The sequence below is a fragment of the Protopterus annectens genome, chromosome 4.part0 (assembly GCF_019279795.1).
Source record: "Protopterus annectens isolate FY-2018-M chromosome 4.part0, PAN1.0, whole genome shotgun sequence".
NCBI classification, from domain to species: Eukaryota; Metazoa; Chordata; order Ceratodontiformes; family Protopteridae; genus Protopterus; species Protopterus annectens.
Window position 1 is genome coordinate 109,717,965 of NC_056733.1, and position 15,661 is coordinate 109,733,625.

General features: G+C 43.9%; 1 protein-coding gene across 1 annotated transcript in view; it reads right to left on the reverse strand.

The window, feature by feature from the left end:
- LOC122799216 overlaps nucleotides 1–15,661 on the reverse strand; it is a 971,249-nt gene that overhangs the window by 789,063 nt on the left and 166,525 nt on the right. The window contains exon 2 of the mRNA XM_044068134.1: nucleotides 7,528–7,612. The gene's annotated coding sequence lies outside the window, so the exon portion shown is untranslated. The remainder of the gene's footprint in view (nucleotides 1–7,527; nucleotides 7,613–15,661) is intronic.

Sequence of the window (15,661 nt, forward strand, 5' to 3'; positions counted from 1 at the left end):
TGCAACTGCAGTCATAACATATGGGTTGAATACCATAGCCAAGCTGGGGGTGGATGGAGCTAAGAAAAGGATGGTGTAGCTAAAATGCCCTGCAGGACTGCCGAAGCAAAGCCTGCTCGGGATCTGGAGAATAAAGGCAGGTTGTAGTGTTTGGTAAATGCATGCACGGAGCTCCATGTAGCAGCCTCGAGAATGTCCTTTGTAGCCACTCCTCTTAGGAAAGCTGTGGATGTGGCTATAGCTCTGGTGGAATGTGGCCTAATATTGGCTGGCACACTTTTTCCATGGTAAGAATAGCAGAATCTGATGCAGTGTCCAATCCATTTTGAAATTGTTTGCTTGGAGATTGCTTTTCCCTGCTTTCCAGCAGCATAGGCTACAAACAGCTGGTCAGACTTTCTGGTGGCCTTAGTTCTGTCCAAGTAGTAGCGTAGTTGCCTGTGCATGTCCAAGGTATGTAGGAGTCTTTCCCCTCTATTTTGAGGATTGGGGAAGAAAGTAGGAAGGTGAATAGCTTGATTTAGAGACACCCTGGAAATTACCTTTGGCATGAATGAAGGATTTGTTCTTAGAGAGACTCTGTCCTGATGAAAAATGAGGAAAGGAGGTACTGCCATGAGTGCCTGTATCTCCGAGACTCTTCTTGCTGATGTGACTGACAATAGAAAAACCGTTTTCCATGATAGAAATTGTATCTCTGAGGTTGCTGCTGGCTCAAAGGGAGGAAGAGTTAATTTTTCCAATATGAAATTGAGGTCCCATGCAGGTATTGGTCGTTTTCTGGGAGGCTTGATGTTCTTTATCCCTCTCAGGAACTGTCTTAGCAAAGGATGCGAGAACACTGGTGGATCACAATTGTATTTTGCTGAGATTGCGGAGGCATGAATCTTTATGGAGGAATATGAGAGTCCAGAATGAAACATTTCTGCCAAGTATTCCAATATCTGAGGTATACTCAGTACTGTTGTATCCTGACCCCTGTTGGCAGCCCAGATGCTGAATCTCTTCCACTTGGCTGAATAGGCTTTTCTGGTGGATGGTCTGCGTGCTTCCAATAGGATGTCCTGAACTGCCTTGGAAAGATTGGAAGCGGAAGGGGCTAAAGTAACCTCCAGGCTGTCAGATGTAATGTTTTCAGGTTTTGGTGAACAGTCCTGTAGTTGTGTTGTGTTAGGAGCAGGGGCCATAGGGGCAGAGGCCACGGCTTGGTCCGAGTTATGCTCAACAGCAATGGGTACCAGTGTTGCTTTGGCCAATCTGGAGCTATCAAAATGCCTGTTGGTTGTTCTGCTTTGATCTTCAGGATCACCTTGGTCAACAGTGGCAGAGGAGGAAATGCATAAATTTTTAGGGAGTTCCAGCTGAAGGAGAGAGCATCCGTTGTCCAGGCTAGTGCATGGTGGGTCCTGGTACAGAACTTTTCCAGGTGATGATTCGTGTGAGACGCAAATAGATCTATGTCCGGTCTTCCCCATGTCATTGTTATTTGTGAGAAAATGTGTGGATCAGCATCCATTCGTGTGGATCCAAGAAGTTTCTGCTCAGCTTGTCCGCCAGTACATTGTCCTTGCCTGGTACAAACTGGGATTGCAGGTGTATCTTCAGACTCAGTGCTTTTTCCCAGAGAATCATTGTTAGTCTGCAGAGGGGGTATGAATGAGTCCCTCCCTGCTTGTTTATATACCACATAACAGTGGTGTTGTCTGTCCTTATTATAAATGTCCTTGCTGCAGTGATTTTTCGAAACCCTCGATTGCATGTATCACTGCCAGCATCTCTTTTTGGTTTATGTGCAAATGTCTTTCCTTTGATGTCCATTGACCTTGAAGGCATCTGCCCTCCATGTGCGCCCCCCCATCCATGATCTGAGGCGTCTGATGTAATAATCTGACCTGCTTGAGGTCTGTTGAAAGGCATGCCTTCGTTTAATTGACTTGCTTGAGCCCACCGCAAGAATTCCTTTTGCAGGCATGGAATAAGTGGGATTACGTCCTCTAGGCTTTGGCTGTGTTGGGACCATAAGCTTTTCAAATACCATTGCAGCTTTCTCATATGAAGTCTTGCCAAAGGTATCAGAAGAATGCATGATGCCATGAACCCCAGGGCTTGCAGGAGTTTCCTTGCAGTCAGCTGGGAGAGCTTTGCTAGGCCTTTGAAGTACTCTGGTAACTGCTGTTGTTTTTCCTCTGTGAGGTAGGCCATTTGTGTTTGCGTGTCCAGTTTGGCTCCTAGGAAAATAATTTGTTGGGATGGCAGTAGCCTTGATTTCTGAACGTTGACTGTGTATCCCAAGGCCTGTAGTAGTTGCATGACATAGTCCAAGTTTTTTATTAATGTTTGTCTGTTGTCTGCTTGAATTCCCTGGAGTCTGCAGTGTGCCACTACTGATGCCAAGCATTTTGTGAACACTCTGGGCGCAGTAGATAAGCCAAACAGCAATGCTGAGAATTGATAGTGCTCTGTCCCTGCAAGAAATCTGAGGTATCTTCTGCAGCTTTGTCTGATTGGGATATGCAGGTATGCCTCCTTGAGGTCCAGAGTGACCAGCCAAGACCCCTTGCCCGGCATGGGAAGGAGTTGCTGTAACGTCAGCATTTTGAACTTTGGCACAATGAGAAAGGTATTTAGAGTAGACAAGTCCAGTATAGGCCTCCATTTGTTTTCCTTTCTTGGAACAAGGAACAGTCTTGAATAGAATCCCTGGCCTTGTTCCTGGGGAGGTACCTTTTCTATTGCTTTTAAACTTAATAGCTGTGAAACTTGAATGAGTGCCTCTGCCCTCTGATGGTGTGGCAGGTTTGGCATGCCTTGTCTTGTAGGTAAAGTATGGAAGTGGAATCTGTAACCTGTGTCTATTAAATCCAGAATCCAACTGTCCTTGGTTAAGATATGCCAGTTCTTTGAGAATAAGGATAATTTTCCGCCCAAGGGTGCTTCTCTCTGAGCCCTTGTAGGCGGTATGAAAGTCAAGTCACTGTGATTGTCCTTGTGGTGCAGCTGGACTGGCTGCAGCACTTCTTTGATTTGTAGGTTGCCATTGGCGTCCCCTGTAGGGGCCTCGGTATTGGCCTCGGCCACGCCTGTTTTTTCCCCTTTGAAACTTGTCCGAGTCTGGGAAAGACCAATTCTTTGAAGGCCAGTTTCTACTGAATCTGGGTGGCTGAACCTGGAGGAAATCCTTGACTGTCTGTACTGACTTAGCTTTTTCCTCAATGGATTTCAACACATCTTGTGCATTAGCACCAAAAAGCTTCTGTTTTTCCAGAGGTGCATCAAGTAACTTTACTTTGACATGGTCTGGCAGTGGCTGATCCTTTAACCAAGCATGTCTACGTATCACAGCCCCAGTCATAGCTGCCCTACATGAAGCTTCCAATGCATCATAACCACACTGAAGAAAATGATTGTTAACCTGCTGAGTGTTATGTATATGATCCTGCAATGCCTTTCTGTCAATAGGCTCAGGAGAGGCTAACTTTTTCTGCAAATCATCCAGTAAAAAATCCTGGTACTGAAGCATGTGAAAAAGGCAGTTAAGAGACCTCATGGCTAGGGTGGTAGAGGTATAAACTTTTTTACCCCATCTCTCCAAAGACCTGGCTTCCCTATCCGCTGGCAAAGGATTCTTGGCAGTGGAGGTAGCCACTCCCTTGGGACCCTGTGAAATAGTTTCTAAATCCACAGTGTGGGCCTTAAAAAGATGTTTGTGAGTGTCAGGGACTCTGTAATATCTGTCTGGCTTGACAGGAGCAGGGGGGAGTGAGTCAGGGTTTTGTTTATCCCTAGAGAAGGACGTTACCAAATTAGTTGGGACTAAACCTACTATTACCTTTAAGAGGGGCAACAATATGAAAGAACTGCTTGAAAGGAAGCCTTTAGGAACAAGTACTAGGGGGGGGTACTTCGAAATGCGGGGCATGTAGGCAATGCACGTTTATTAATACTGCTGATTCATTTACAGTAGGTTATAACACCTTTAAAGTTTGGAAACGCTTTAATTGTAATAGCAGGCGTGTAGTTTATTTGGCACAGTGCAAACAATGCCCCGCATTTTACATAGGGAAGACTGACAGACGGCTGAAAGACAGGGTATATGAGCATGGTTATGCGATTAACAACAGAAAGGATGAAAATGCCCTAGCAAAGCATTGCACCCAGAATGTGGACCATGCTTTTGATTTTATGGTCATCGACCAAGTATGCCCTGTCAATACTAACTTGCCTAATGAAAATCTTCTTAGGTTACAATTAGAAAAGAAAGAGTTGTGTTGGCAGTTACGTTTGGCAGCATACAAAGAGCCTGGCCTCAATGAATACTGTTCAATTATGTGTGTTCTCAAACTGAACAGTTTATTTAGATAGGGATATGTTATGTCAGCATAACAATTTCGCTTTCAGTATTGAAGACCTAAATTTTATTGTAATATTTACGGCCACGTCATGTTTCACTATGTTTATGAGTGTGGTTAGGAGACTTAGTCCCATATCTACCCATACATATATATGTATTTGACCCACGTCATGAGGGGCATTGATTTGTTTAAACCTATTTTAATATTATCTATTATTAATTAATTTTTTACATAATATGTGATGTGTAAATTTAGTCAGGTAGGAACTGTTATTGTGAATAATAGCTTATTGTTTGAATTGGTATTAATGACTGAATTTTTTGAATTTTTTACATCTTAATTTAATATACATGAATATATTACTAGGAATGTCATTATTAGTTTTTAAGTATTATATACATGCTTATTAATCATATTAGTTAGTCATGACATCTCATGCCGTATGAATTTAATCCATTTTATTACAGTTAGTGGTTAGACTGGATGTTGTTTGTATGTGGTCACTACTCATTGCTGTACTGTCTATTTAAATAATTCACTAAGTGAGAATGGTACTTAAGGCGAGAGTGTTTGCAACATTGCCGTAAGTCTGATGAAGTTCAGGCAGGGACCTGAACGAAAAACGCAGTCTGAGCGTTTTACGTTACTATTCTGTTTTGGCGTGTGGTGCAGTTTTTTATTAAATTACTGGATTTTAACTTCTAAACCTCGGAGCAGTGTGGTTTATTATTACAGCTATTGCCAAGGTTATTTCTCCACTCGTTTTGGCGTTGTTTTGGCATCCGCCATCCAGGATACCTTTGTGGCATCTTCTCCTGTTTTTTTGTGTTGAGTCAGGGTTAGCACTGGAATCGGAGAAAACATCATCCAAAACATCCATCACAGGAGGAATAGCTAAAGGTCTGTGCTGAGGAAGCTTTAGGAAGGTACGGAGCCTTTTCCTGGAATCAGAGAATTCCTGACCCTGCCATTGGAAATGTTCCCTCATTGAGTGCAGGACTTCACCAAAAGAGAAATCCTCTGGAGGAGAGGCAGAGGGAATTGATTCCTCACCATCAGAGTCCTCAAAGGCCTGGAAGGATTCTTCTTGAATATCTGAATGCTCAGAATCCCCAGAGACCTCATCTGAAGAGAGGTTTTCAGTCTGCTCAGTTCAAGGCCTTTTCTCTGCAGGAGGCTGAGAACCTCTGTCTGGGTGAGGCTGAGACCCCCTGATAAGGGAAATTAGGTATGCAGCAAGAGACATAATCTGTTTATCAGAAGAGGGGGCCTGGACAGCAGGTTTAGGATGGGCCTTGGCCTGGCTGGCGGCCTTAGCACGTGCAAAGGCCTTGATGGACATAGATACAGGAGGCCTAGCAGCCCCACGTGCAGGAGTGACCTTGTCCACCGGAATGGTGTCGGGTAAATCCAAAACTTCGGTATCCGGAGGAAAATCAACAACCGGCACCAGAAAGGTCTCCGGGACCGAAGGACTAGTTAAAGCTGTGTCGTCGGCCTGGAGCGGCTGGATTACCACTTCCGCACGGACCGAAGCACTAGCGGAGGGTGTAGGAATAGTATCTGTGGAAGACGCGGGCAGAGGATGCCGGTCCCGGTCCTTACGCTTTTTGGAAGATTGAGCTGTCGGTAGATCCGACGGCATGGTATATGCGAATGATTCGCCAAAAAAGTCTTCAGCAAATTCTGCCTGGCGCCTGAGAGTGCGCTTATTAAAGCAAGCACAGGCAGCACAGGCCGAGACGTCGTGGTCTGGGCCCAGGCAAGGAAGACAGTAAGAATGGAAGTCCTTATGAGGTATTTGTTTACCACAAGACAATTATTAACTTTCTCAATTTGTTCTGACATCGGCTGAGGCAAGAAAAAATGTTCCCCAATGGGGTACTTAGCTTTTAGATGACATCGGTACTGAAAACACAGGAGCTGACCGACCGGCACTTGCGAACTGCTTCTGCTTCGGGCACCGCGCGGCAAGAAAGACTGAAGAAGATGGCGTCGGCCGATGCCTTTATACTCCAGCCGTTGTGACGTTGGAGAGGAGGCGACACCAGCCGACGCCGGACCCAGACTTTGGAATTCGGCCGACCGAGGGCTGCCTGAGGCAGGACAACCCATATGTTATGACTGCAGTTGCATTCTTGAAGGACATCTGGATAAACACAATTCATTTAGGTTGGAGAGAAATAAGATACATTATGAAAATAAAACATTTTGAGGAATTGAAAGTGGTTACATGGTAAAAGAAATCACAGTATCAAAAAGTTCTAACAAAAGTTTATCATCAACCTACATCTTTCAAATATTTTATTACGTTAATCCACTAAGCAGGATATGCGCTTCAGACTTTGATATGCCTCATCTTAACACAGGTTATGGACAGTAAACACAGCAAAATGCAAAACACACACACACACACACACACACACACACACACACACACACACACACACACACACACACACACACACACACACAGTGGACTACCAAAGCTATAACTTCCACATTTTGGAAGAGTTACCTAAAATAAAGGAGACATTTTACATCATCAACAGCCATTGCAAAATAAGTGTCAAACAAGGGTTGTATTACATAGTGGAGATCTGGAATCAATCTCGCCAGTAAACCTGAAAATGTTACATCAAACTCAAAGCAGGTTCAAAATGAAAGGTTAAAGCTAATCAAATGGAAGTATCTAGTCACGGATTAGAATGTAGAAGTAAATATGCATGATGAATGCTAAGTAAATAGCAAATTACAATTCACCTTAGTACCCTTAATAATGTCCTGAAAAACCACATGGTCTAGACGTTACGTGGACTATGATTGCGTCTTCCTGCAAAAATATTTCTTGATTTGACAGATTCTCACTCAAACTGACTTTACATGGATGCCTTCAACTGCTGCTAATTAAGCAGCCAGTGAAAAAGTGAAACACTGTTAAGCCTACAGGACAATCCACAAATGTGTCTCTCATGATGTCTTTTATTTCATTAATGTGAAATATACTAGCTTTTCTGTAAAATGAAACTGAATTAGTCATGGAACTACTGAAACATTTCCTGCTTCATCTAATGGCCTGGTAGACTGGGCAGTACAAACTTTGCGAAGAAACAGGTGAAAAAAAAATAAAGTGAACCAGAGAGAAAACAATTGTCAGTTATAGTTAAATAATTACCTTTCAGATGATGACAGGTTTATCTCCAGCAAAAATGCTTACATTGTGAAGGCCGATATATACATCTGACTTGCTTCTGGCAGATCTGAAAGCATAAATCCAAATAGAGAAGCTCAGAAAGACAATTTTTTGAAAAACAGTAAAGGCTAAAAAGCTAAAAAAGCCTTGCTTCCTGGAGATGAGGTTTATGTATGCAACCACAGTTTTGGTCCTAAATGCATTCTTATCATAAACAGCAGCTATTTAGATTCTACATTTTGTACAGTAATCACCTGTCGTGGTTTGACTTACACATGCCAATCAAATCACAAAAAGCTGCACAGAAAAAAATGTAAGTTGAACTTAACCATGACAGTAAAATGTTCAAATGATCACTGCGCCAGTAGCCTTAGTTAAATGGGGTATATCCTGGCAATGATAAAACAGCTGGCCAACTTCAAAGCTTCAGGGCACCTTCTACACAACAAAACTGTAAGGCAGGTCAAACTGAGCTGACTAAAAGACAACTTTGGTCATGAAGCCCTTCAGAGCTTTCCTGCCAGCAAAGAGAGGGAGGCCTGGCCCTGAAAGGCCAATGCTAGGATCCATCAACATCCACACCCTATCATAAAAAACACACCAAAAAAAACAAAGGAAGTGAAGGGAGCGGCTACTGCAGCAGTAATTATTCAAGCATCTACTGTTATAACAAAGTTCAACTTGCAAAATAGATGAAGCAAAGGCTTGACCTTGCCTGAATAGTTTTGTTATGAGTATAACAAAAGGTAAAAGCCTTAGACAGCCACTTTGATCATCTGTTTCCACACAGGTTGTCCCTTCTTACCCTCACAAGAAATGCACGCATGATCCAAAGTTCTGAAAGATTTAGTCCTGTCAAGACAGTGTCAAGAGTTGTCTGTGAACATCCAAGGTATGGAATATCATTTCTCCCTCATTTTCACATTGAGGAAAAAAAACAGGGAGATTGATAAGTTTGGCTTAAAGTAAACTTGGATATCATTTTAGGCATAAAAGAAGGAATAACTCTAAAAGAAAAGTACAGTTTTGTACCTACCATAAATGTAGATGTCCGAACAGGATAGCATCTGCAGTCATAACAAATGGGTTGTCCTGTCGTCAGGCAGCCCTTCGGTCGGCCGGATTCCAAAGTCTGGGTCCGGCTTCGGCTGATGTCGCACTTCACCCGACGTCATCTCTGCTAGTCTTCGGGTATAAAGGCATCAGCTGACGCCATTTTCCTCAGTGTTTCTTGCCCCAGATGCCAGTTGCCCTCTTGGAAAGCTAAATTTTGGATAAATGCCAATGTTTCCAAAAAAGTAGAAGGCAAACACAAAAAATAAGCATGTATGTACATATATACAAACAAATACACCATAAGAGACTCCCCCCTAGCTAGCTATTAGGAGGGTAAATACCCTAGGAGTACCACAGAGGGGAAGGAGGGTGGATAATCCTGACTGCAGATGCTATCCTGTTCGGACATCTACATTTATGGTAGGTACAAAACTGTACTATGTCCTTCAAGGATGCATCTGCAGTCATAACAAATGGGTAGAATACCATAGCCAAACTAGGGGTGGAGGAATAAAAAATTATGGTGTAGTTAGGATCCCTTGCAGTACAGCAGTGGCAAACCCTGCTCGGGATCTAGAGTATAGAGGTAGATTATAATGCTTGGCAAATGTATGCACGGAGGTCCAAGTAGCCGCCTTAATAATGTCCTTGGTTGCCACTCCTCGTAAGAAAGCTGTGGTAGTGGCTGTTGCCCTTGTAGAATGAGGTCTTATGTTCTGTGGAATTGGTTTTCCATGGTAGGAGTAACAGAATCTTATGCAATTTCCTATCCATTTAGAGATTGTCTGTTTGGAAATTGCTTTTCCTTCCCTTCCTGTTGCATAGGCTACTAAAAGCTGGTCAGTTTTTCTGTTACCTTTGGTTCTGTCCAGGTAGTAGCGTAACTGTCTATGTACATCCAAGGTATGCAGCAGTCTTTCCCCTGTTCTGTGGGTTGGGAAAGAAGGTAGGTAGGTGGATTGCCTGGTTTAAAGACACTCTGGATACCACCTTAGGCATAAATGTAGGATTAGTTCTCATGGACACCCTATCTTGATGGAAGATTAGGAAGGGTTGTACTGCCATTAAGGCCTGTAGTTCAAACCCTCCTTGCTGAAGTAATTGCCAGTAGGAAAGCAGTTTTCCATGATAGGTGTTGAAGATCTGCTGTTGCTGCTGGTTCAAATGGAGGGAGTGTTAATTTTTCTAGCACAAAGTTCAAGTCCCATGCCGGTAATGGTGGTTTCCTAGGAGGTTTTACATTCTTGATCCCTCTGAGGAACTGCCTGAGTAGAGGATGCGAAAAGACAGGTGGATCGAAGCTGTATTCTGCTGAAATAGCTGATGCATGTATCTTGATGGAGGAATAGGACAGGCCTGTATGTAGAAGCTCTGCCAAGTACTCCAGGATGTTAGCAATATCTATGTTCGACACATCTTTTCCTCTTTCAGCACTCCAAATGACAAACCTTTTCCATTTTCCTGCATAGTTCCTTCTTGTTGAAGGTCTGCGTGCTTCAAGGATAATGTCTTTAACCCTTTGGGATGGGTCTGGGTTAGATGCTGCTATGTGATGTTCCAGGCAGTCAGTTGCAAGGTTTTTAGGTTTGGGTGCATGATGTTGTAGTTGTTCTGAGTTAACATCAAAGGCATCAGGGGTATTGACCACATTCTCCCCAGAGACATGCTCCTCAGCAATGGATACCAGTGTTGTCTTGGCCAATTCGGAGCTATCAGGATTATCCTTGGGCGTTCCTCTCTGATTTTCAGTAGTACCTTGTGCATCAAAGGAAGAGGTGGAAATGCATATGCTGTCAGGCCTTTCCAACTAAAGGATAGAGAGTCCACCTTCCATGCAAGTGGGTGGTATGTCCTTGTGCAGAATTTTTTCAGCTGGTGATTGAGTGAGGATGCGAATAAGTCTATTTGTGGCATTCCCCATTTCTTTGTGATGGCCTTGAAGATGTCCGGGTGTAGCATCCATTCGTGAGCATCCGAGGTGGTTCTGCTTAACATGTCTGCTAGGGTGTTTTCTTTTCCCGGCACAAATATTGCCTGTAACTGGATGTTGTAGCTCAGAGCCATATTCCAAAGGTCCAGAGTCATTCTGCATAGTGGGTATGAATGAGTGCCTCCCTGTTTGTTGATGTACCACATGACTGTGGTGTTCTGTCCTTATCATTAAATGGCCTTCTTTGAGGAATGGTCTGAATTTCTGGATTGATAGTTTTACTGCCAGCATTTCTTTTTGGTTTATGTGCAGGTGCAGCTGGTCTTGAGTCCACAATCCTTGTATGCATTTGTCCAACATGTGCGCCCCCCAGCCTAGGTCTGAGGCGTCTGTTGTGATGGTTTGGCTTGCTTGAAAGTTGTGGAAGGGTAAGCCTGGGTTTGACTGGCATGCTTGAGCCCACCATAGGAACTCCTGTTTCAGGCATGGGATTAGTGGGATTTCGGTTTCTAAGCTGTGCCTGTGTTGAGACCATAAATTCTTTAGGTACCACTGTAGCTTTCTCATATGCAGTCTGGCATGTGGGACCAAGATTATGCATGATGCCATGAAGCCCAAGGCCTGCAGTACTTTTCTTGCTGTTAGTTTGTTCTGCTTTGTTAATGCCAAGAAGTAAAGAGGAGTTGTTTTGTTTTTCTGCCGTTAGGAATGCCATTTGTTTTACTGTGTCCAATTCCGCACCCAAGAATGTTCTTGTTTGGGATGGTATCAGTCTTGACTTTTGTAAATTGACTGTGTATCCCAGGTCTTGTAGTAAGCAAATGACTCTTTGTAAATCTGTTGTCAGCTTGCTTTTGTTGTCCGCTTGTAACAGGCAGTCGTCCAGGTATGGATAAATTTGGATTCCCTGTAGCCTGCAGTGAGCGATTACTGATGCCAGGCATTTTGTGAATACTCTGGGCGCAGTAGATAAGCCAAAGGGCAATGCTGAGAATTGATAATGCTCTGATCCTGCAAGAAATCTGAGGTATCTTCTGCAATTTGGTCGTATGGGGACGTGCAGGTATGCCTCCTTGAGATCTAGAGTTACCAGCCAACACTCCTTGCCCAGCATGGGAAGAAGTTGCTGTAAGGTCAGCATTTTGAATTTTGGGACAATGATGTATGTGTTTAAGACGGACAGGTCGAGAATAGGTCTCCAACTTTTCTCTTTTCTTGGTACTAGGAAGAGTCTGGAGTAGAATCCTTTGCCCTGTTCTGTTATAGGTACTCTTTCCACAGCTCTCATCTTTGTTAATTCCGCTATCTGCTTTAGAGCTTCTGTTTTTTGATTTGGAGGTAGGTTTGGCATTCCTCTTTACTGGTAAGGTGTGGAAGTGGAACCTGTAGCCTTGGTCTATGGTTTGCAAAATCCACTTGTCTTTTGTGATATAGTGCCAATTTTTTTGAAAATATGGCTAACTTTCCGCCTAAAGGTGCTGCTATTTGCTCCCTGGTAGGCGGTGTCAGAGCCAAGTCACTGTGATTGTCCTGTTGTAGTGGCAGTGGTTGTGTCTGTGCCTCGGTTATTGCCTTGCCACTGTCGTCCTCTGTAGGCACCTCCTCTGGATTGATTTCTGCCTCTAGAGCGTCTATTCCTGCCTCTGAGATTTTGAGGAGTCTGGAAAGGACCAATTTTGGCAGGCCAGTTCCTGCTAAACCTTGGGGGCTGAACCTGTAAGAAATCCTTAACTGTTTGTACAGATTTTGCCTTCTCTTCCATTTTCTTCATTACTTGCTGAGCAGGTGTACCAAATAGACTGGTCTTATCCATAGGAGCATCTAACAGCTTTGCTTTAACATGATCCGCAAGACCTGTTCTTTCAACCATGCATGCCTTCTTATCACTGTGCCAGTCATGGCTGATCTAAATGAAGCCTCCAGTGCATCATAGCCACATTTTAAAGAATGGTTACTAACCTGTTGGATGTTATTTACCATTTCTAAAACATATTTCTTATCTAAGGAGTCATCAGAGGACAGCTTCTTAGTTAACTGATCAAGCATAAACTCTTGGTATTGGATCATATGAAACTGACAGTTTAAAGCTCTAGCTGAGAGAGTAGCAGAGGTGTAAACTTTTTCCCCATCTCTATAAGGACCTGGATTCCCTTTCAGAAGGAATAGGGTTTTTTGCTGAGGTCGAGGCTACTGCCTTAGGCCCCTGGGATATAGTCTCAGGATCTGCAAGTGGGGCCTTGTATAGGTGGTGATGAGTGTCTGGCACCCTGTAAAATCTATCTGGTTTGGCAGGGGCTGGAGGTAAAGTATCAGGAGCGGTGCAAACATCATTAAATGCATCATCCACAACAGGCAGTACTGGAGGTATAGCTAAGGGCCTATGTTGTGGTAAGTGCAGAAATGTCCTAAGCCTTTTTCTTGAATCTGAGAAATCTTGTCCCTGCCATTGGAATTGTTCTCTCATGGCATGTAAGGTTTCCCCAAAGGAAAATTCCTCTGGTGGAGAGGCAGATGGAATGGATTCTTCAGCATCTGAATCTTCGTAAGTAGAAACAGGAGCCTCTGGCTGGTCTGTAATGTCTGAGTCATCCGCAGAATCATCAGAGGACACTGGCTCGGGGGGCTCTGCCCTAGATCTCTTTTCTGGGGGCTGAGAGGCCCTGTCTGGGTGAGATTGGGATCCTCTAATTAAGGATATTAAATCCTCTGCCAGAGTAAGCATTTGTGAACTAGAAGTGGGCCTGTGTGAAGGGGGCTTAACAGACACTGATTTAACAGTTTTGGCTGCTTTAGCCCTGGCAAAGGCCTTAATAGACATGGCTGCAGGAGGCCTAGCAGCACCACGTGCTGGGGTAGAGACATCCAAAGGGATGGTGTCTGATAAATCACTAGGAACCACAGTAGTAGGCAAAACATCTGAGGCCGATTCAACTAAGGTAGCAGGAGCCTCAGTAGTAGTCATGGATTCGGCTGAAGATTGACTGGCTTTCTCGGTTTCGGCCGAAACCGAGACACTCGCGGCTTGCTTAACCGTGGTTTCGAACGAAACCGCAGACCGCGAGTGTCGGTCTTTTTCTTTGCGTTTTTTAAAAATTTGGGTAGTCGGAGGATCCGATGGCATAATGTACGCAAAATCTGAGCCGAAAAACTGTTCAGCAAACTCCGACCGATGCCTAAGCGTTCGTCGGTTGAAGGAAGCACAGGCCGAACAGGCTGCAACGTCGTGGTCTGGGCCTAAGCAAGGCAGGCAGTAAGAGTGGAAATCTTTATGAGGTATTTGTTTCCCACAAGTTAAACAGTTACTGACTATTTCTGACATCGGCTGAGGCAAGAAAGAGTCCCCAACGGGGTACTTAGCTTTTTAGAAGTCTTCGAAGTAGTATTCGGTAGTAGTAATCTCTGGATCTGACCGACCGGCACTTGCGAACAGCTTCTGCTTCGGGCGCCACACGGCAAGAAAGACTGAGGAAAATGGCGTCGGCTGATGCCTTTATACCCGAAGACCAGCAGAGATGACGTCGGGTGAAGTGCGACATCAGCCGAAGCCGGACCCAGACTTTGGAATCCGGCCGACCGAAGGGCTGCCTGACGACAGGACAACCCATTTGTTATGACTGCAGATGCATCCTTGAAGGACATCCCTGTCCCTATGGGAAATGAGATATGGTTGACCCACCATCAGAACTTGCAACTCCGATACCCCTCTTGCAGAGGGAAGAGCAACTATTTTCTATAGCTAATTCAAATGGAGCAATTGCTAGCTTCTCTATCATAAAATTAAGATCCAAAGGAGGGCCACCAGTTTTCTTGGGAGGCCTCTTATGCAAAACCACATTCAAGAACATTTTGACATGAGACTATTGAAAGAGGAGGATCCATGAGCAGACATGCTGAAACAGCCAATAAATTAACCTTGACAGAGGAATAAGAAAGGCCACAGTATAGCAACTCACACAAATACTGTAAAACCACAGAATAACTAGTCCTAAATGGGTGACAGCTATGTTGGCACCAACTAGAAAACATTTTCCATTTGCTAATGTAGGATTTTCTAGTAGCAGATTTTCTTGCTCCATTAGTACCTGCTGCACATCATCAGTAAACATGTGCCTAAAATAAATTAAGACCCTATTCATTTAGGCAGTCATCTGAAGATGACTGATGTCAGGGTGCATCAAACACCTCTGTTGTGTGAATACATCCAGTTTGTGAAGAAGCTTGTGGTAACTGCCCCACATACATTTCCAAAAGAAGAGAGAACCACGGCTGCCTGGGCCAGAAGAGAGTCACCACAATGGTCTGGGGGGATTCCTTCTAAATCTTCAGACGTACCCTGGATATTAGTGGAATGGGTGGAAAAGCATACAGGAATATTCCTGTTCAAGAAAAAGAAAAGGAATTTCTCTTCCAAGTCTTCTTGCATGGAGTCCTGACATAGAAATTTGCCAGTTCGCTGTTCAGAAAGGAGGCAGAGAGATCTACCTTAGGAACTCCCCACAGATGGATCAAATCTTGGAAGACCTCCTGATGTAGCTTCCATCTGTAAGGGCCTGCCTGGTTCTACTCAGCTCGTCGGTCACACAGTTTTGCTCTGGAAGAAAGTAAGATGCCTGTAGAGCAAGACTGTGCTATGAAGCTATAGCCCAAGTTAAAATGGCAATTCTGCAAAGGGGGTACAACCCTTATTTATTGATGTACCACATGACTGTAGTATTGTCTAACCAGAGGTCCCAGGGAACAAAGATAGTTCAGACAGTTGAATGCCTTGATCTAGGCAAGCATCTTCTACATATTTGTGTGCCTGCATCTGTCCTTGGTGTCCCACACCCCCTGCACTTTTATCCCTCCTAATACTGCTCCCCAAGCAAACTCCGAAGTGTCTACTTTGCAGCAAGGAGGGAGAAGGGGCAACCTTGACTTGAGGATATCTTATCTCCACTAAAAGATTTCTCTTCTAATAAACCCCAGCACTGGGATTTGAAAAGATAAAGGGTGCTGATGCTGGGACCAAAGACTGCAGATACCACTGTATCTTTCTGATATGAAGTCTTTCCAAAGGTAAAATCAAAGATGCCACAAGACTCAAAATACTGAGGTATTTGACTGGAAAACCTTATAATCTATTTTTTC